General features: G+C 43.7%; 1 protein-coding gene across 1 annotated transcript in view; it reads right to left on the bottom strand.

The window, feature by feature from the left end:
- LOC138515428 (zinc finger protein 208-like) overlaps nucleotides 1-22,738 on the bottom strand; it is a 410,867-nt gene that overhangs the window by 373,378 nt on the left and 14,751 nt on the right. The window contains exon 2 of the mRNA XM_069630272.1: nucleotides 8,046-8,117. The gene's annotated coding sequence lies outside the window, so the exon portion shown is untranslated. The remainder of the gene's footprint in view (nucleotides 1-8,045; nucleotides 8,118-22,738) is intronic.

The following is a 22,738-nucleotide window of genomic DNA, read 5'->3' as shown; positions in this document are numbered from 1 at the left end:
GGTGTAGACGGAAGTTTAACTAGAGTACCAGTAACAGGTAGGGACAGTACAGTAAGAAGATGACGGGAAAGGAATAACGGAGGAAGGAGGATAGTTGGAGAAAGAAGCACTAGCAAGAATACAAGTGTGAAAGGAATTAAGATCGAAGGGTGGAGGTGGAAAGGCGGAGGGAAAGATTGGAGGCCAGTAACGCAGTGAGAGGACAACAGCAGAAGAGATAAGTACAGTGAAGGGTCAGGTATGAAAGGATGAAAAAGGTGTGAACGTGATACTGGGCAAAAGAAGGCACCATTCCCTACTCCCTGAGTTCTAACCGATGACAGGAGAGGAAATGTTAGAAGTTCCCTAGGGAGTCAGGTAGCCATCGTCTCAGGGAAAACACCTAAAGTGTAGAGAAGAAGAAAGACAGATAGGTGTTACCGATCTGAGAGTACTAACCAACCTGATGGAGACGTCTGAGCTAGGGTGGTGGGAACCAGACCCAGGGAAGTAAAGAGCAAAAAAGGCCAGCTCTACCACCAAAGCTCCCAGACCCATTAGACCCCAAAGAACCATGCAAATCGACAATTCTGAGGTCATTGATAAACACAGTTGAAATTAACTCTAAGAATCAGCATGGTTATACGTGGCGGGCCACCCCGAAAGGATACACTAGCTTATCCAAATTTGAGGGTAGAATTCCCTGTGGAATAAAAAAAAACAGTGAATTGTGCATGAAACGTGGAGGGGTTAGTAAAAGGAAGAGTTTGTTTAGTTGGGCAGTAAGTGCAAAAGCAGGGTCTGTGGACGGTGACAGCCCCCGGTGAAGAGGGAAGGGCCATGACGTGGTTATACAGGAGATATCACATGCACTAACTTGTTTGCAAAGTGTGGGTATAAGTAGATCTCGGGGTGAAAAATTATATCATTATTGATGGATACCCATGTCTTTGGTTACATCACATTGAACTTAGCATCATAAAATCATAAGCGTTTATTATTTTTCTTTAAATCACAGTGACCATTAGCTAGGGTATTCCCCATCTATTGGACACGGCTAATGCTTGCTCTCAGGTGCCCCGGAAAGAACATGCGCTGTAAAGAGTTCTGAGATCAGCTCCTTTTGAGACTTGTGAGGCAACTGGGTGTAGGCCACTCAGCCAACAACTTTGGACTTAGCCGATTCTTGCTGGTTGCAACAATAGTTCACTATTTCTTAGCGGATGGGTGGTGGTTTGCCGAAGGCGGAAACCGGAAGTCGTCAGACAGGAATGATGGACTTGCATGGAGAACAACACGTGACTACCTGTGATGCGCTCGACTGAGTAGACGAATGCCGATCGAGCACACGTGCCTATTGTTCTAATGTGGGTGGGAAAGGTTCACCAGATATGTTGTTATAGCTGTGGGGTCAGACCACTGGGATGCTATAATGGCAGGTGAGTTGGAAGGTGGGTTGGCTTGGCCTGGGTGGTTGGGCATAGTGTGATGAGGTATGTTTGTTGGCTTGCAAGTTAAATAAATTGAATACAATTGGTCCATTCCTCATCAAGCCATTTAGTCATCTTGTTTTATTTTTTTCAATAATGTGTTACTGCTAACTGCCACAAGTTCATTAGTTTAGGATGTTAGGGAAAGTTACAGCTTTACCACAACCCACATTTCATTTCATACTATAATCCTGAAACTTAAATAAAAAATGTCTTAGAGCGGACTTGCTAGCTGTTTTATCTATGATTGTCAAGATGGTCGCCTTTTTTTCTTTTGCTACTTGACATACTTTGAAGGTACTGTGATGAATCTGAGGTGATCATCCCAAAATCCTTGGCCTGGATCTCTTCTCATGGGTCCAGGCAAAGGCAGCCGCTATGCCTGATCCTGGCCCTGGGCGTGAGGAGGAGAGGGGAGGGGGGGTGGATGGAGGGTATTATGCGGTAGGATCACATGGAAGGGTACTCATGTCAGGAGAAATGGGAGACAGTCTTCATTGCTTATTGAAAATGTTACGATTTTGACCAAAAAACAAACAAGAACATTGTGGACTTCAAGTCCCATAAGTCCCACTGTGAGATACCAGAAGGTGTCTCACCCACTAGTCCCCGAGGGTCTCTCCCTCAGGTGGCCATTGCACAGCCATCGCCTTTGGATACAGACCCTGGGAGTGGACTAGTACAGGAGGATCACATGGGTGAGGGGTCTTCGTGAGTGGGACATCTGATGGCGAGGCGCGGTAACCCCCTCCCTGTAACACCTTTACCCCATCCTACCCGGTAAGATATTTAGGAACTCTACCCCCCCCTCCCTTTGCATTCACGAACACTTTCACACAGACAGCCCGCACTGAGAGAAAACAGACTCACGCCAGAGAATTGTACCAGACATGTCCCACTACAATGGTCAGGCAAGGTAAGAATTATTGTTAATCACTCACACTGACTTCCATTAAACTTCCCCACACGGATAAAAGGCGGAGCACGAGAACACACTCTGAGCGAGGTAAAGCACACAAAGGAACAGTATTTTCCCGACAGCAGATGAATGAGGGAAGAAAGACGGCAATCCAAGAAGGGTGCACAAAGGAGGGAGATGCCCTTGACCTTTTCGGTGAGAAACCATTGCTTTCCAAAACCTTTTAGATTAGAAAGCGTAAGGCCAGGAAAACAGACTGAAGAATCCTGTATTGTATGTTGGAGATACCCAGGGCCCTCCTGCACAGCTCACGGAGTCGGGGAGAACAGCAGTCGCTGTGGTACCATCCTTGGCTCCAAGATCAAAGCATTGCCAGAGAGATCAACACAGCCAGTGAGTTGAGGAGACCGATGCAAGACATCTCTGTGAGATATCCAGCCAAGAAGTGACAGAAACGAAAGTGGAAGATTTGTAAGAAAAGTGTTAAGTGAATCAAAGTGGTCCTGCGACGGTTTAAGCAAACCCATTGCACATTTGAAAGTGTTTGATTTCTGATATGAAGAGAAACATGTAGAAAGTGAGAATACATTTCTGTATTCCCAATGAAGGAGACCAATTGTGAACATTGTGCTAAAGGGGTCTGAGCCCGAACGAGGGAGACCAATTGTGAACATTGTGGTAAAAAGGAGTCCGAGCCTGAAAGAGGGAGACCCATGATCAACACTGGAAGCAAGAACTTGTGAATGTGAAAATCCTGATATGAAAGGCACTTAGGTGCTTGTTTGTTACGACAGGCCCTCTGCAGCAAGAGACTGTTATTGTGAAAAGGGCTTTGGCAGAAGGCCCTGTTACCTATGCTTTGAACTGTATCCTCGTGGCAGAGAAGTCAGAGTGTGTGCGAAGCTCAAACGTGCCACCTTACCCAGTGCTGATAAAATGGGGAAGGGAAGCCAAATGCTGAAACTATCCTGACATATTATTTCTTGAACACTTTTCTTTTTGAATACACTATTGTCCCGCACAATTTGTATTTAGAAGTAAGGATTGGCAATAGGTTTACTAGTATAAAATACTATACAATACTATATAAGCTCCTACATCCAACAAAACTACCAACATCCCCAAATTTGTATTTAATGGCGTCTCAGAATCAGAAGTCATAGACATTCTGAAATACCTGAAACCATCAATCTGCAAAGGTGATGCGTGCCCTCCTAAGTTAATCAAGGAATGCGCTGAACCACTTGCTCCTCTCATCACTGCATTCATTAATGCCTCCTTCAAAACATGCTCTGTTCCCGACAGCCTCAAAGAAGCCTGTGTTCGCCCTCTTCTAAAAAAAACAACACTAGACCCTACCCAGCCTAACAACTACAGACCCATAACAACAGTCCCTTTCCTTCACAAAAAATTAGACAAAGTGCCACACAGCCAAATCCAACACTTCCTCAAAACCAATTCTATCCTAGGAAACAGACAGTCTGGCTTCCGTAAAGGTCATGGTACAGAGACGGCTCTACTAAAAAAACAAATAACTAAAATCCTGGACACAGGCAAACCCGCCCTCCTCCTCCTCCTTGACCTCTCAGCAGCGTTCAACCTTGTGCACCATAAAACCCTCATAACACACCTCACCCACTCAGCACATTTCTCTGACCACGCCACTTCATGGATTACATCCTTTCTAGAAGGTAGGCCCATGAAAGTCTTCTCAAACACATCGAACGCATCACCTACGATAATACACTGCGGTGTCCCGCAAAGCTCATGTACAGCCCCTACGCTGTATAACCTCTTTACAAAGCCCCTATTCGATAAACTTGATGCACTTGGGATCACATTCACCAATTATGCTGTCGATACCCAAGTGCTTCCCCTAACAGGCTCCTATCACACAGACGCTCTAGCTCTAAAACAAATATACGCCACCATTCAAGCATGGATGGCCACAAATGGCCTATGCCTTAATGGGGATAAGACAGAGATCCTTATTCTTGGCCAAAAGTATACACTCAATAAGTTAGATAGTCGCCACGCCAACTTTAACATACACAATTGCACCATCCCAGTCCTTTCTTCAGTGAAAACACTAGAGGTACACATTGACACATCATTGTCCATGAACAAACAAGTCAGCGCGATTGTCTCTGCCTCTGCACAAAGCACCAAATTAATTAACGCCATCAAATCCTTCTTAACCAAAGAAAACTGTCTCTCAATTGCAAGAGCGACAATAGGCGCTAAACTTGATTACTGTAACGTACTCCTAGAAGGTACCTCTGTAAAAAATTTAAGCAGACTTCAGGTCACCCAAAATAATGCACTAAGAGCAGCCTTAAGCATCTCGAAAAAAGAGCACTTCTCACAAGCAAGACAATCCGCTCACTAGCTCCCTGTCAAAAAGCGTATCACCTTCAAGGTTCTCACTACAACCCACAAATGCCTCCATAGCACAGCGCCGCCTTATCTCTCTGACACTCTCCACAGACCCAATACAATCAGACCCACAAGATTATGTTACACTAACCAGCTCACTGTACCACGAATCAACAAGGCTACCGCGGGCGTCTTAGGATTCCCGTACATAGTTCCCAGACTCTGGAATAAACTCCCCCCCTGCCCTAAGAGCAGAAAGCTCACTCACAGCCTTTAGAAAAAATCTCAAAACATCCCTCTTCAACGAATACACCACCACTCCTTTGCCAGACAACTACACAATGCAAATGTTTTTTCTTTAATCTTGCATGTCTGTGTTTATATGTGTAACTATGTTTTTGCTATTGCTGTAACCAGCGCCACAATGCCTTTGGGCTGTTTTGTGCGCATAACAAATATGAATAAATAAATAAATAAATAAATAATGCCATTTTATTTTGACAGAGACTCGGCTAGGACTGTGTTATTATTATTTGATGGTCGTAGCTTTCTCCCATCCTTAGATTGAAGCTTAGATAGGCATTCAACCAACCCATTGAAGTTCAATAAACACCCTTGAACTGTGATCCCTTGTGTCGGCCTTCACTGTTGATTCCATGCCTTCCTTACAGTACTGAGACGAGGAAGAGGGTCCCTGAGTTACTATGGTGAGCGGTCTAGTTGTTTTAATAACCAACACCTGAACGAAAAAGAAGCACAAGGGAGAAGCCAAAGCTGAAGTTGCTGTTGCGAGGGCAGCCGGTTGCTGTGCAGAATACGTGGCAGAGGTTAGGACTCCTGATGTATGCAGAGGAACCACAGTGGGAAGAGTTACTGAATTTAGCCAGCCTGTGAGAGAGATAATGCTCTTAGTACTGAGAGGAGGAAGAGGGATCCAGAGTTAGTAAACTATCGTGAGGGGTCATGTTGTGGTAATGACCAACACCTGAACGGGACCTTTAAAACATTAAATGCCTTTCAGGTGTAGTTGAGGAAGAATCAGCAGGGAGAAGCCGAAGCTGAAGTTGCCTTTGTGACGGCAGCAAGACGCTGAGTAGGTAGCAGATGTTAGGACTCCTGATGTATGCAAAGGACATACAGTGGGAAGCGTTATAGAATCTAGCTAGACCGTGAGAGAGAGCTCTCTAAACGCCATGAACTGCTCCGGTAACGGATTCACGGGTGCAGAGAGCTGCAGACGCACCACTGAAGGTCAGCACGAGTGGCAGCAGACCGACCAGAGCTGTCAAAGGCAGAGGCGGTCCCGAAGAGTGATGCAGGAGGTATACCGGCGAGTCAGAAGGAGACGCCAGGGCATACCAGTGAGTTGGCCTGAAGCAGGTGACCCTGTGGCGCTCCGAGGGAGATCGCTAGGTAGTAATAACCATATTGAATACAAAACAATTTAATTCAGTTAGACTGAGCGCAACTCTCCTACTGAGGAATTCCAGATAAGGGAACATTGTAACCTGCATTGTCAGCAAACAAAAGGTTGCACAGTTTGGAGATAAACATTGCAGCAGCAAAGACTTCCTTGTAAAAGGGAACAAAGGGGAGAGAACTGTAACCTGCATTGCCTATGGCAAACAGACCAACAAGATAAGCATTGTTGTTTTGTGAATTATCCAGAGAAGCAGTTCTTGGTTCAAATCTCCCCATTGATGATTCTAGTGCGGAGAGTTTGGAAAAAGCTTACCACAGAGTACAAGTTGTAGTAGTAGTAGATGTTTTATCCTGGCAGGCGAGTAAACCAGGAGAGGGACAAATTGGATTAGTCATGGCAGGCGAGTGTACCAGGAAGATGATGATTTAAAGTACTTTGGTTGTGGTAAAAGGTTGTGGTGTAAACGAAGTTTCAAGTCCACCACCTTGCTTTGATGAACTGTTGCATAACCTAAAGTGTTTATTTTAAATGAGCCATCTTGACTAAAGTATTTCCTATAAAATATTATAATATATAAAACCTATTTCCATTAGTATGTACTAATAAGTGATTGGCCTGTGGAGAAAAGAACACGTGCTTTTGATTTCTGAATTACATTTTTTGTTTACCAAGCAGGAGATTGTAGAAGTGTTAAGAATTGCTTTGAACTGTGATGAAAACTTTGGAAGTGATAAAGTTACTTTAGCCATTGAAAGGATATATTGAATGTAAAATACTTTATATCCTACATTGAGTGGAACTTTGTTACTGAACCAAACTTTCTTGAAACTGAAGTTTGTTCCAGTGAATCCTGAATGGATCCAGGGTAATGTAATCCACCCTGATCATAAAGATTAATGGTTACCATTTTGAGTTTGAATTTATGTTATTTTGTGGAGTTTAAAAACTGCCAAACAATTCCTATATAATGTTGTTGTGTGAGGGTCAGTTACCTTTTGGGCACTAGGTCATTTTTCTTTAGCCTTAGTTGGTCAGGTAGGGATATCCTGGTTAGGTTATGGAAAGATGTGCATTTGTCTCACCCCTTTTTATCTAAATAAAATGGCACCTTGTGAGAAAGCTATGTCTGTGTGTATGTCTTGCATTTCTGACCCCTCAAAGTACATAGTCCATTTTATGTTTACCCAAGAATAGTAAGGCAACGGCTTTAATAATATCATTTGAAATCGTTTACAATGACATGTCTATTAATTCACGTGTCTTTCTTATTGTATTATTCTAATGAAACGTTCAGCCTCATTGTTCCGAAATTAAAATCTCAATAAGAATAAAATTACAGGAGCTGTATTTTATTATTACATCATTCACAGGATCCAGTCTGGCCCCCAGATCTGAGGAATATGAGGCACACCCAAGAAATTCAGTCCTTGAAGACTTACAATCCCTGTGCGCATATGGAATAGCCATGTATGGACCACATATGGAATAGCTCGACGTTAGTGGAACGAATAATAAAGGAAGTAGAGTTGGTCTCAGACTTAGCATTTGTTAATTTAAGAGTAAATGAAATGGCTCGAGGAGAATCACGGCTTGGTCAACAAAATCTGTGTGCACTGGAATTCATTATTTACTGTACAGAGGTTTCCTAGATAAATGCAATAAAGTGGTCTTAAATTATGCTTCAAGTTAAAGTTCAGTTTTACAATTTAAAGTATATGCCGAAGAGTGTAATTTGCAGAAGGCTTTACAGTACATAATGAATAAAATCTGCCTTAAAGGCGAACTCTCTAACCCTAAAACACTCAAATACACGCCCTACACCCAACCTCTGTTTAGGTACCAGTGAGAAGAAACATACCTGCATTTATTCAAGACTTAGAGCTCTCAGAAGAAGCATCTGTGAAGCTGATATGATCGAACTATGACCCACCTACAAAGAACCAAACATTATAAATTAGTGGCGTATATAGATTGCAAACAGCCATCTTGAGCAGTTACCTCTCTGTGCTGTGTCAAAGTATTCCCACAGCTCATTTTTATACTTCTGAGTGACAGGGGAATGCATGATGGCAGCAGGGAAATATGGGTTGGGTCGCGGTCATTACAAAGCAGTGCCGGACGTGTGGCAGGGTAGACGATGTGGCACTAGCAATGGATCATAAGAGAAGACGCGTGTTACTGACTCTTTACTCTCCTTCTCTCAGCACAGGCAAAGTTCTTATTTGACACATCTGAATAACTGTAATGTGCATGCTGAGCTGCAAGATGCAGCTTCATGCCACTGTTGCCATGCATGCCAATATGACCAGTCACTTCAGATGCTCATGAAGTCCTATTTTCTTTCTTTGACGGTAATAAAACAAATGACTTGCTGAGCAACCACTGATTGCCACGGGCATGTTGGCAGACTCGAGTCACTGGGTAAACAAACCCTGAATGACATGGGCCATGGTGGCATGTCTGTGTCATTGGATGAGCAACCCCTCAATGAACTAGACCACGTTGGCACACGTGTGCCACTGGGCAAGCATGTCCGGAATGACATGGCGCAGGATGGCATACATGAATCACTTGATGAGCAACCCCTTAATGACATGGGCGACAGTGGCATGTGTAAGTCAGTGGGTGACCAACTCTTGAATGACACTAGAATGACATGGGTGACAATGGTATGCATGAGTCACTGTAAAGACTAGATGGGTTATCTGTACTTCAGCCCCCGATATGGTGGAGGAAAGGCACAAAACACCCCAGCCAAGGCTCTCAATTGGTCGTGGTGAGCAGCCAAGGCTGAGACTTCAGGAGGTGATGCAGGCTGGTTCTTAAGTACAGTTAATCCCCAACAGAAGGCTGCCCTGGGAAGGTCAGGTATGACATATTTCAAAAAAGTGCAACGAGCTCTAGCAAATTCGGGGGCCTTTCCACTCACCTGGGAACAATCACAAGAAGCATGGACTTCCCCAATAAAACCACAGATGGTCCTTCCACCCCACAGCCATTCAGGGGAAGGGACAGAGTCACAGCCTCACAGGACTTTGGGAAACAAGGGGTAAAGATAACAGAAACCACAAGGCTACAATGGCCATCTTGCCTTCATCTAGGAATCCATTGATTCTTATGTCAGGGCCTGGGTGTCCAAAAAAATGGAGGACACCCAGAGCCACTGTCAAGTCAGCTTGTAGCTGCCACCAGCCCATATCCTGCTCTGTGGCCAACACAAAGGTGCCCCGAAACATACTCTAGGGTTACAAGGCTGTACCCGCACCCATGGGTGCCATAAGGGTATCCCATGGGTGTTGTTCACCAAAAGGAAATTGAAGAGCTGCACTGCCAGAAGTCCAGGCTGGAACCCAGTGGCAGAAAACATACAGAAAACACAAGCAGAGAAGTGGTAGGACAAGGACTAGGAGGCCATGTCCCTCCATAAGGCAAACTGCATGGACAACCCGAGGGGTTACCCCAGGAGTATCCATGTCAACCAGATAGTTGGCTTCACCCATCTTGGAAATTATCCAGAAGTCCACTTATCTACCAAGGCTCTATGCCTGTTGGGCTTCATCACATGGATCTCATTGCTAGGAGTCCAATCCACTTATTATGCCGTAAGGTAATGCCAATACTTGTTAAATTCTTGGCTGGCCCCAAGATTTGCTGATGCTTGGCCCATCATCTGTGCGATCCTCCTCCTGAGCCTAGCACAGTCACCCCCTTGCTTTGCAGGATCCGGAGGTGTGACTACCAAACCTTCTCTGATAAAGGCAAGAGCCCCCCCCTCACTGGATGTCCAAAGAGAAGCTCAAAGGAGCTGAAACCAACACCCTCTTGAGGCACCTTCCTGTAGACAAACAGCAGGCATGGCAGTAGGTGATCCCATTTCCTCCATAGGGGCTCTTCCAAAGCACCAACATGCCTTTGAGAGTTTGGTTTCTGGATCTTAGGAGGAGAGTGTTTAGATATATTCCAATGAGGCTACTTCATGGACTCCTCAGCCTTCTGAAAGGTCCCTTTTTCTCTGTCCTTGTCCTTCCCAATGGGTGACATCCTTTGGAAGACCCACTTGTCAGCTAACTTGGCCAACTTAAAGGGGTCCAAGATATTCTGGTCAGCAATGTACCGACACAGCTCTGGTGAAAAAGTCTCCAAAAAATGTTTTTAAAAAAAGAGGTGAGACAATTCAACAAAAGACTTCACTTTGTAACCCTCAATCCATCCCATCGTATTCATATGTGCAGCACTCATCAAATCCACCCAAGACATATTCTCCTTCTTCGTATAATCCCTGAACCTCTTCAGGTACTGGGTAGTTGTCTTGCCAAACTTGGCAATCAAAGCAGCTTTCATACACTCATACTGGCCCCTCTCACCAACTTCAGAATGCAGTCATAACCAGCCTGAGGTACTCTACCTAACAAACACTTAGCCCAGTCCTGTTGGTCAACATTATTGATTTCACAAACCAATTCAAATGCTTCAAACCAGTGGAAGATATCTGAACCCTCCACATACATAACAACTAAATCTTTCAGTAACTTAGTGGTAGAAAACCTGACACTCAACTGGTCTAGCTGACATCTCCACCTTAGCCTTCTCCAGCTGGAGGCTTTGATATTCAGTATTTGTGTCTTTGAGGTCAAGATCTCTTTCCTTGAGTAGCACTTGCTGTGCCAAGTCCTCTTTCAACTCTGCTTCAGTATCTAACTTTGTGTATTCAAAGGCTAATTTAATTCTCAATAACTTAGGTTTCAGTGCACTCCCCTAAGACACAATGCTCGGCTTTGGATTTGAAGCGGCAGGAGAGGTGGCAATCCCATCAATAGCATCTGTGACATCACCAGGAGCTGGGTCCCCAACAGAGCCTTCCACATTCTCATCATGTGTAGCACAACCTGCCTGGTAATACACAAGAGTATCTGTAAACTCTGCCCTAGACGTATCCTCAAAGTCTATTCCTCTCCCTCAGAAGCACTCTGGAGAGTTTCTAAGCTCATCCTTGTCAGTTTACCACTTCCAATAGGTTCCATTGTTTGTAGTGAAGTTATAACAGTATACACTACTAAAGCCTTAAATTACCAAAGTGTGGATATTTTGTAGTAGCAAGATTAAACACTGAATTTTAAAACCTGAGATCCACCGCTCTGGAATAAGTGCAAAGACTGGGGGTGTTATCTGTACTTCTGCCCCCTATATGATGGGGTAAAGGCACAGAACACCCCAGCCAAGGCTCTCAATTAGTAGAACATGGTGGGCAGCAAAGGCTGAAACTTCAGGAGGTGATGCAGGATGGCTCTTAAATACAGTGAATCCCCAAGCCCCCACAAAGGAATGGCCACACACTATGTTAGTTGATAACACAGCTGCTCTATATAAAATAAGGTTCAGATAAATATTTACATATAAATAACACACGTCGTACTTTGGCAACACTATATACACTCTATGTGATACCACGTAATGCATACATTCAGTAAAAAGGAAGAAAGGGAGGTTAGTTTCAGAACGTCGGCAGTATACTTTCTTTAAACTCAAATCATAATACTGTATAATGATCCCCCCACATGGGCAACCAGTAAAGGAATAGTTAGGGAGTAACTTATCTTGTTCTTTTACAGCCCAGTCCAAAGAATGTCAATAATGCTCTGCTTTTTTTTTATAGGTTATGCTACCCCAATGTACTGGAGATGACAAAAGAGAACAAGATCCAAGATGAATCTGGAACCCCTGGACGACTCCTGAGGCTGGAAAACGCTCTTGCTCGTCACAGTAGCTTTGGTGCCTTGGCAGGCGAAGTCGCAGAGTTTCAGTGATCAGAAGTGATGGCAAGGATGTCCCTTGAAGTATTTTTCTGCGACTTGGAACTTTCACAGCTCACGGTGTCAAGCAGCACTATGCCAGGGTACCCCCTCTTCTGGGCGATACACAGCAGTGTGGCTTCCAGTGGTCACGAACGCTCCTCCAGACCCTCAGCGACACTACTGGACTTCTTGGGCATAAGATGTCCAAGCACTCTTCTTCAGGACTAGAGAAGAGCCCTTATCTGGATGGCAGGCACACAGGACTGGCTTCCAAAGTACTTCTAATGAAGAGCAGCATTTTGCAAGATGTTCTCTCGTAGCTCGAGAAGAGGACTCCTAGCCAGGTCCTCTCTTGATTCTGTCTTGGGGTCGGCAAAGTATAGTCTTTGGATTTCGTGAAGAGATGAAGCTGCAGACTTCTAATTCCAACTGGACCCAAGATACTGACTTCGGTTTTGACTTGAGCTCCAGACAAGAAAAGATTAGTGAGTTTAGGGACCCTGGTTATACACATTCGTTCCCCATTCACTCAGACTGAGGCTCAGTCAACTAATCACACCCAAAGCCATTCATGCAGACAGTCAACCAATCAGGCACACAGGCACTGTGGATTTGAGTAAGCACCCAGCCTTTCAGAGCACACTGCATCCATACCAGTTTCAGTCAGGGCTGGCCCAGGCTTTATGTCACACAACTAAACCCAAACAACCACAACAGAATGTGAGTTGACTCCCAACTCCATTAATACAGGTACCACCACAAGGGTGTACCCACAGCACACGGTCACTGGGAAGGCTCCAGCCAGTCTGGCATAGACTTCCCCACAAGACTATATATGCTCCTTCCACCCCACAGCCACTCAGGGGAAGGGGCAGAGTCACAGCTTCCCAGGACTCTGGGAAACAAGGGGTAACGGCAATAGAAATTATGAGGCTACAGTGGCCATCTTGCCTTTGTCCAGGAATCCATTGATTCCTATGACAGGCCCCGGGCGTCCAAAAAACGGATGACACTCACAGTCACTGTCAAGTCAGCATGTAGCTGTCACCAGCCCATACCCTGCTCTGTGAGCAACACACAGGGGCCCAATAACATACACTAGATGTACAAGGCTGTACCCCCACGCATGGATGTGTCATGCACAGGTATTCTCTCTGGAAAAGGTGGAAATTGCGCCTTTAATATCTTCTTTCCCTTCCCAACATGGAGGATCAATATGCCATTATTCCGATGCTACTCCTCCAGTCTAGTTGTTTTCCAATATAGCCGCCATGAATCCTCCTTTAAAAACACTCCATGAACAATAAGCGGTGCGTTACTGCGAATCCCATTGCTATCAGGAAATGTTGTCGGAATATCCTGAATCCATGCCTCAGTAACTGCCGATTCTTTCTTTCTTCCATCTCTCTCCCTTGAGTCTATTCTCTCCCTGCTCTCCTTCCTTATAGAACTGTAATGGTAATTGCCGTCCAAGCATTTCCAGAATACTGTTATACTCGGCGTGCTTCTTGCACACGCCACTCTCCGCATTGTAATTGTTTAGCCGCACTGTTCATTCTCACTTTGCGCTGTATGAAAACAACGCAGTGCGAAGCAAAAAACATTGTCCATGTGTATTCTCACACGCAACTTTTGGAAGTCAGTGCTGAAATGGAAACCTTTCTATCTGCTCGCGAGCCTTGCCATCAGCCCGCAGAGCTTGTGGAAAGTATCCGTTATTCAAGCACCAATACATCTACTAACGGATGTTTTCTCATTCGTTCCACGTTATTGCTATCTTGAAACTGTGGAAGACCATCTACAGAAATCCTAATGATTCCTCGTGACAAACACTATAAAGGATCTCTCTGCTCAGATGTCACCATAAGTGCACTACCTTGCACGCCTCTAATCTGCCCTTTCTTCCAATTACGCAACATGTGCCTCATTCTACAGTTCAACTAGTACGCAACTCGTGCATCATACTGCATTCTCAACTACAAACTAATCACGCTTCACAGCTGATGAGTGGAAGAAAATCACGAGGGTAAGCATGCCACTTCTAAAGTTTCCATAATCTGCTTTATGTTTCATTGACTCTATTCTCCTCTGTAAACAGTTCCTCTTCTAAAATACCTATTTATTCATTTGTTTCCTCTTCTGGGATTCTGAACTATCATAGAAGACTAACTCCTGCACTACTCGGACATAATTGGAGGCTGATCTCAGAAGTTCCCTGATCATCCTTCTGCACTTCAGTCCAGCTCATCTCTCTTTATATCCATAACGGGTTTCTTCCCCAAGAGGGTTTCCCCAGTTTTACCCCTTCCTCTGTCACATATATCAGGAGCGAGGGTGGAATTCGGAAAGCGACCCATATCGTCTCGTGGTACCTGCATCCATCAGGTAAGGGTTCAGTGAACCACCCTATAGTTACCTCATAGACAGTAAAACATAACAGAAGGTAACGCCTGACCAAAATATTTATCAACAGGTACAACAACTCATGCTAAGGATGCAAAATTTCACCACTGAACTGAAGTACAAAACCTCAAGGCGGAAAACGCTGTCCTAACACAATTAGTAGCACATCCCCCACCACAATTTGACATTCTTCTAGGGGCTGTGCCCGGAGGCAAACTCAATGGCAATCCTAAAAAACAAAGAGCATATCTAGATTTGTGTGTAGTTCAATTCGCATTTAAGCCTGCCTACTTTCCCACAGATCGTTCCAAAGTGGGACACATGATTTTGCAATTAGCTGGAGCAGCCCTGGCATGGGCCACTCTGTTGGTAACCACCACCAACCCCATATTGGACTCCTATCCCGGTTTTACTAATAGCTTTCATGCTATGTTTGGGAGACAAGAGGTAGTCATATCCGCACAAGAACCTCTATTAGATTTCATACAAGGTTCCATAGACACATTGTCGTTCATCGCCCAATTTAAACAAAAGTCTCATGAAACTGCATGGTAAGACAATGCCTTAATCACTCTCCTTATACGAGGACTAAACGAGGAGTTGAAGGATGAAATATCTCGAATGCCTCATCCAGGAAACCTTGCAGAAATGATCACTATCGTGTTACAACTTGATTATCACTTACAGAACGCCATGCAGAGAAAAGAAGAACATGAGTTCCTCGCCTTCCAGAGAATACCCAGTTTAGTCCTAAATCACACAAGGAGACGAAGCAGTGCAAATAGGTGCCGCCCGCTGTACTTTAACATCAGAAGAAAGAACAAGAAGACGCAACCTCGGTGTCAGGATTAGGACAGTCCAGTTGTGTCTCCTCAGCAGTTCCCAGGTTGTGTCGTCTGGTAGCCAGGCATTCATACAAGCTGTCGCATGTTCTGTGTCCCTGAAATCTGCTATTTCCAAACGCTCCCAGCCACAAGGGCATTACAGTTGGGGGTTTCCATGGTGATTATGGCATCCTTTACACACCCACTGCAACGTGCTCCGTGCGAGGGGCGGAGTCAGGAAGGCTCACGGGAGAGCTACTTAGGCTTCCGGTTTCCAAGCTCCTTCTGATTCGGAAAGAATAGCGGCTTGGTTTCTTGTGCTAATCTTGTTACCTACCTTGTTATTCCGATCCTTGCTTAAGTCAACGGTACTCCTCTTGTCCAGCCCCTTTGTACCTCGACCCTTGTGAATACCTGAAACGAACCTCAGAACGCTTACGGACTCTGTACATTCCCGTTGCTTTTGCCATTGTCTTTGCCCGCACGGAAAACGAACCTTGGAACGCTTATGGACCTGGCTCATTCTTGTTGGTTTTGCCGTTGTCTGCACCTGCACAGCCTCGACCCAGACCACATCCACGGATTGCTCACCACCTTCCTGTTTTGTCTCCTGAAATCCCCCGCTCAACGCTGACTCAGACAATTCCCTAGATTGATTTTGGGCTTTGGACTACATTCCGTCTTGCATCCCAAGTGTATTTCTGCCAAACACTGCGCACAGACTAGAGACTTTCACCCCTGGTGCTTGTTGTCGCTAGGCGTCCTCGTTCCGTCATGACAGGTGGTTATCTGGAACTAGAGACTCGGCCACTAACCATTGTAGGCGTCCTCGTGCCGTTGTGGTTAGGTCCAGTTTGGTGGAATACACTGGCTGCATCTCCTGGACTTCAAGTCAACTGTTTTTCATATACGGTAAGTCTCCTCTCTGTATACCAGATACTGCATCCCACATATTTAACCCATATTATAGCAGTGTGCTCTGTCTCATATGTGTCATGACAGATGGCTGTGTGTTACCTATAGAGGCAACATCCCTTACCTAGAGAAGAAACCATTTCTGTACAGGTTAGAACTGGTGTTTTTCGGTCTTGATCCATATTGTTTAAAACCAGTACATTCAAGTGACCGTGTTCTTTTGTTCCATTACAGTTCCTGGGTTTCGTGCAGTGTTCTAACTTCCGATTAATTGACTCCTCTGCATGTGTGTTCCATTCAGAGGGGTACATTGGTAGGAACTACCAGGATTCTGACATAATGAGAAGCCTCACATTGACACGAACAAAACCCTGGCTACCATAATGCAAATGGTGGCGGAACTATATGCTGACATGGCTCCACGCACCGTCGAATAGACGAGTTACAGGCTAGTGCCCATTCCGCAGGTGCTTTGGCACCTCCTCCAGCGATAGCATCCGGGTCGGCTGAACCTGTACCACCACAGGCAGCGGCTTTTTTTTAATTTGTATATGGTTTAACAAAACCTTTACAAAAATACATTTTCATAAAAAGGAGAAAGAAATAGAAAAACAAAAATAAAAAAAATGAAAAATTTACCAACAACTCAATTATTTACATTTGAAAAATGTTTTAAATTAAAAGTCAATTTAGATTAAGATCAGCTTAGTTCAATTTCATTTACAGCAGTTACCTAATATTCAATTAATGTTATAATGCCACACACTTTGGTTAGAAACTTAACAATCGCCAATTTTAGCGGTATAGATTTTCCATGTAGCATTTCAATCCATAGGGCATCCAGGTCAACATTCTCAGGATTAAACACACATTTTACAACAGTCTCAATACGTTGAGGGCGAATCACCTCACAATCTATTAAATGATGTCTCAAAGTCTCCATTTCTAAAGGGTTTTTACAAAAACGACAGGGAATACATTTGTTCTAAGTCCTACTCTGATTCCACCTGTCATTAAAACATTAAAACGGAAGCGCATATACTTAATACGCAGTCAGGAAATTTTGTAAGATACAAAGCCGGATTTCCCAAAAGTTTCCCATGTAGGACTAAATGATGATATAACTTTGATGCTCGTACGCTATCTGTTTTTATCCAGTCCATATTTTGAAGTGCTATTTTTGCCTTATTAGGATTTAGCATCAAATTACAAAATGAGGAACCTATGTTTAACAATATTTGCCGGCAATCGAGATGAAGAGTAGTTAACCATTCCCCATCTTCAAGCCTATATCTGACATTAAACGGTTCTGATTGGAGCCAGACACATTTCTGTACAATGTGAGCCTTCTCCATTTTACCTCACATACTATTGATTGGAGTCCTAATTCGTATTGCAGGGCAGCTAGTGGTACACATTTCAGAAGCAATAGATAATCTTTCTCCAAATTTTGGATTCTAAGTTGTTAAGAACAAGCTCAGAAAAAAATGGTAATAGTTCTAGTCCATATACAATTTTGGGAATTATTTATTGCTTATAGTATCTTATAAGAGGGGTTAAAGAGTACCTGCAGTACTTATTTGCTACCTTTTTCAGTTGTGGTACTCTTTCCAGCATGCTACTCCTATACAGACAGATTTTTTTTGTATCAAAAATAGGAAAATCCCAATAACGCATAGACCTAGTACGCGTTAAAATTTCTTTTTGGACTCTTTTTTTCTGATGTGTCAAACACAGTATTACCGATTTTTCCTCATTTATTGTAAGTCCATTTTCTTTTGTGTATTTTTCAAATGCTGAGAGTTTCCGTTGGAGACCTATAGGTGTACCATCTATTAGTACAAAGTCACTTGCATATGAGCACCAATTTATCATTATTCCCTCTATGTTAGGTGAAATTAAGGATGCTTTGAAACCCTGCGTGAATCTGATACGTAGAGATTAAACAGTGTTGGCCCAAATAGACAACCCTGACGTAATCCATTAGAGGATTTTATTGGGCAGGATAGCAGTCCCTCTGAATTTAACCTCACCTGCACTATTGATCCTCCATGCAGATGATTTAAAATTGCCAGTATCCCTGAGGGTGGTCCCAGATATTGAAGCTTAGTCCATAACAGTATTCTGTCAACCTTGTCAAAGGCAAGGGAAAGGTCGATCGCAGCTATGTATGTTGGAATGGCTGCTGTTTTACATGCCTTTTCCAATTGAAGGCCGAAGATCAAACCTCCAATTTGGGTACCCATCCCCTTACAAAATCCAAATTGATTTTTGGAAAGAATGTTATTTGAATCTGCCCAAGCTACAATGTTTTTAAGAATTAATCCTGCAAAGATTGTAGATTCTGGGGCCATAATTCCTATGGGCCTGTAGTTTAATGGAGATTGTCTATCTCCCTTCTTATAGGTGGGCACTATGTAGCAGAGGTATGTGTCTTCTCAGCCTTATATCTGAAAAAAGCAAGTAGAGAGCTTTTGCCCAGGTTTCCGGATTAGCCCTAAGATTTACATTGGACAAACCATTTGGTCCACAAGCCCTAGATGGATTCGAGATTTGTATTTGTGTTTCTATCTCTGAGATAGTAAAGTCACATTCCCACAGATAATCTCCAATTTCTAAAAGTTATTTCGGGAATGCGTATTTCTCTGCATATAGGGAATGGAAATGGGAGGTCCAGGTCACCTCTGAAATACTATTTGATAAAAAATGTCCCTGTTGAGACTCTAATTTATTAATTAATAACCAACATTGTCTTCCCGAGGTGTCTTTCAATCATAGCTTCACTGTCAGCTTGTAACATTGCCCCCTTGGTGATCTTAGCCAATTTGTCCACGCCTGTTTTTCTCTATTGACATTTTACAATTTATGTTCTTTATTTCCTCTGCTTCTTAGAATTGATCTGATTTTTCTCATGTCTTACTAGAGGATCAAAAACATGTTGTCTTTTGGGCTTGCTTACTTTATAGTGTGAGATATTAAAAGAATTAGATAGCATTGAGTCCAGGTACTCTGGAAATGTGGCAACAGAGAATATTAATGTTCTTTTTGCCCATGAGTTCTCTTGCTGGTCTTTAGCAAGTAATGCTTTAGATTTTTCCACGTTTCCCTCGTGCCATCTAATTCGGTTTCCTTGGGAATTTAGAGTTAGTACCTTTCCCATAATGCCCATTCCCTCTTTCCATTGATGTCCCTCCTTCTCCACTTGCAGAAATTTATGAGCGCTCAAGTTGGAGTCCATCACCTCAAAATGTTTACAGTGGTCAAACAGATTTGTTGACATAAACATATGATCTATACAGGAACTTTTTAGGACTGATGTCCATGTAACCTCCATCGTGATGGTGTTCATAGACAGGGAATTTATGTGATGCAGCCCCAATTATTCTAAAAATTGCTTCCAGCTGTATCCGTAGATTTTTTTCCTTGTGCTACCTAATGGGGTTCCTTCTATTTTTTGGTTTAATGTTTTACTTCAAAGTGAAATTGCCCCATTGTTTTTTGCTTGACCACTGCTATGATTAATCTCGGCATTCAGATCTCCCTCTACAAAGACTTCTAACTATCTAAATTTCAACATCACTCTTAAGAGGAATTCATTTATCTTTGTTATGAGTTCTAACAGTTCTCCAAGAGGATTCCAAAGGTTGTTTATTGCCAATACCCTTAATGGATCATGTTCTAATTTAAAATCCAGGATTACTGCCAAAGCTCCATTTGTGATATCCACGGATTCTACTATTTTTATTCCTTCTTCATTTTTAACTGCAATGGATAGACCTCCTGATGGTCTTCCCCGATTTCCTATATTTGCATACTGATGTATAGTTTCATATCTGTCAATTTGAAAATGTGATGTCATCCAGGATTCTTGGGTACATATTATCTTACATTCTTTAGGTTTTTCACACAAACCTTCTGAGGTTTGTAGGTTTCTATGGCCTCTGGAGTTCCATGACAAAAATGTACTTATGTTGTGGCCAATTTTAGTGTTAGGGTTTTTGTTGCAGTGACTTAATTTGGGAGATAGATTCCCTTAGCGATAATGCTAACCATTTCCACCCCTTATCATCCTCCCCTTAGAAATCAGATCTCTTGTTGTTCAACTCCATTAAAATTATTGTGTGGCTCCTGTTTATATGACCACGCAGTTTCCTCTGGCCCCCCCAGAACGGTTTCATGGCGACCCTAAAGTATATCGCACCTTTTTGAACCAATGTAGGCTACACTTCTTTTGTCGCCATAATGCGTTTCCCGACTCTACAACTAAGGCAACTTTTGTCTTGTCCCATCTGAGGGGAACAGCTGCAGCATGGGCAAACCCTTTATTCAAGGCAGGTAGTCCTTTGTTAATGGATTGTGATTCCTTGCTTGAAGCTATGAGCCGCGTCTTTGATACGCGATATAAGACGCAGGTCACAGAGTTAGAATTACTAGATTTTCAACTCCTCGCCTACGTAGCCAAGTTCAACCAGCTTGTTGCCGAGACTGGTTGGCCTGAAGATAAGAAGGTGTCCTTGTTTTAGAGGGGTTTATCAGAAACCTTGAAAAGACACGTTAGCCACGGTTACTGTGGTCCAGACTGCTTTTCATGAGCTCTTGGATCTCGTACTACAGATCGATGATAGAAGGCAAGAAAGGAAGGGAGAAAAAAGGAGTCCTTTACCGATTCCCGTCACTCCATCAACCCCTAACAATGGCAATGCTGAACCAATGCAAATCGGCGCGGTTAGAGGGCCTTTAACCCCCCGAAGAACGGGAAAGGCGACAGACCGCTAATTTATGTTTCTATTGCAGCTCCTCAGGACATCTGCTGAAAGCATGAAGAAACCCAAGAAATCTGGAACTGAAGCGCTTGGCAGTAGATGGAGTTCAGCTGCCGAGTACCATGTACCTGGACTCCTTTCTAGCAACACCTCTCACAATCAAAGCCACTTTCCGGCTTCCGTCTGGTTTTTCCTGAGACAGGGAAGCTGTACTGGACTCAGATGCTACCAGAAATTCTGTGGACAACACCTATGCCCATGAAAACAGCATCCTGAGTTAGTCATCGCCGTGGACGGTACCACGCTGCTGTCCGGTCTGGTAACAAAACATACAGTATATCTGGACATGAACATAAATGCGGGGCATACAGAGTCCATTTGTTTTGACGTTATAGCCGCACCACAGTTTAAGTTGATATTGGGTTTACCCTGGTTGAAACTGCACAACCCGTTTATCGACTGGAAGTCTGGTGAGGTATTCTTCTCTTCAGAATACTGCAAAACAAGTTGTTTAGGGTTGACAAACTTGACTAAAAATCATTGTTGGCCATTACTTAGCATATATGATAGTTTATTTATATAGCGCCTATACACAATGTGTTTCAAAACGCTTCAAGGCAAGTGAGGGAACAAGGAAAAATACAATTACATGCTTACAGGCCATGAACAGTAAGGATGTGAAATTAACTATCATACTCGGCCTGACAACATTTCAGATAGTGCAAGAGCTAAGACATAGATAAGGAAGGGAGGGGGAGAGGGCAGGAAGGAAATGGAAACAGACAGGCGACTCCCGTACTAGGCCTGATGACATTTCTAGTAGAGCCAGAGAAAAACAAAATTTGAGGGAGAGGTGTACAGAAAGGGAGGGGGAGGAACAAAACAAGCGACTATTGTACTAGGCCTGATGACATTTCAGATAGTGGTGGGGGGACGAACAAGTAAGGGGAGGGAGAGAGGGGAGGAGACAGACGAGTTTGCTATCATACTAGGTCCAGGGACAATTCGGATAGAGTAAGTGCATAGAAGAAAGTAAGAAAGTAAGGGTAGGTGGGGAAGAGAAACGAAAAGGGAGAAAGGGAGAGAAGGGAAAAGAGAGTAAGCAGTCAAAAAAGAGTGGAGAAGCAAGAGGGGAGAGCAAATACAAATGCAGAAGTCTGTAGTAACACATAATGTTGCAAGCCAGGATACAAGATGAAGATGCGAACAGCATGATTCAGGGCCAACATGAGTACAAGATGCAAAGGAAGGCCAGCATGATTGTTGAGAAAGGGTGACGCACCGTGAATCAACAAACTCCATAAAAGTTAAATCCAGCATTATCGACAAGACGGTGATGGTGAAACCAGAATGTATCAGGACAGGCTCCTGCAGAAGTAGGCTGGAGGGGGGAGGAAGAGCTGGGTAGAAGAATCAAGCCAAACAGGCAACACCTGTGTGCAAGAAGTGTGGGGGCACAAGGGAACATCACGGGGGACCAGAGGGGATGGGGGTGGCCTGTGGGGACAGAGGGAGTAAACACATGCTCCTACCATAGGGGATCTTACCTCTGTTTCGTTGTCTAAAGAATATTAGGCTTTTTGGGACGTTTTTGATGTCAAGGGGGCGACGTAGTACATCCTCATAGGCCCTATGATTGCCCTATTGATTTAGTACTGGGGCAAAGATCCCTTCAGGCTGTGTGTACTCCTTGACAGTGAAGGAGGATGCAATACTGAAGGAGTACATCGACAAGGCCTTGAGTACGGGCTTATTCACCTTTCTAGTTTCCCAGCGGCCTCTCCCATGTTCTTTGTTCCTAAGAAGGAGGGGGATTCCGTCCATGTATCGACTACCGTGTACTCAAAGCGGTTA

The sequence above is a fragment of the Ambystoma mexicanum genome, chromosome 6q, assembly GCF_040938575.1.
Source record: "Ambystoma mexicanum isolate Mex_15411 chromosome 6q, UKY_AmexF1_1, whole genome shotgun sequence".
Taxonomy (NCBI): domain Eukaryota; kingdom Metazoa; phylum Chordata; class Amphibia; order Caudata; family Ambystomatidae; genus Ambystoma; species Ambystoma mexicanum.
The sequence above is the reverse complement of the archived record's forward strand: the minus strand, read 5'-3'. Positions and strand labels throughout refer to the sequence as shown.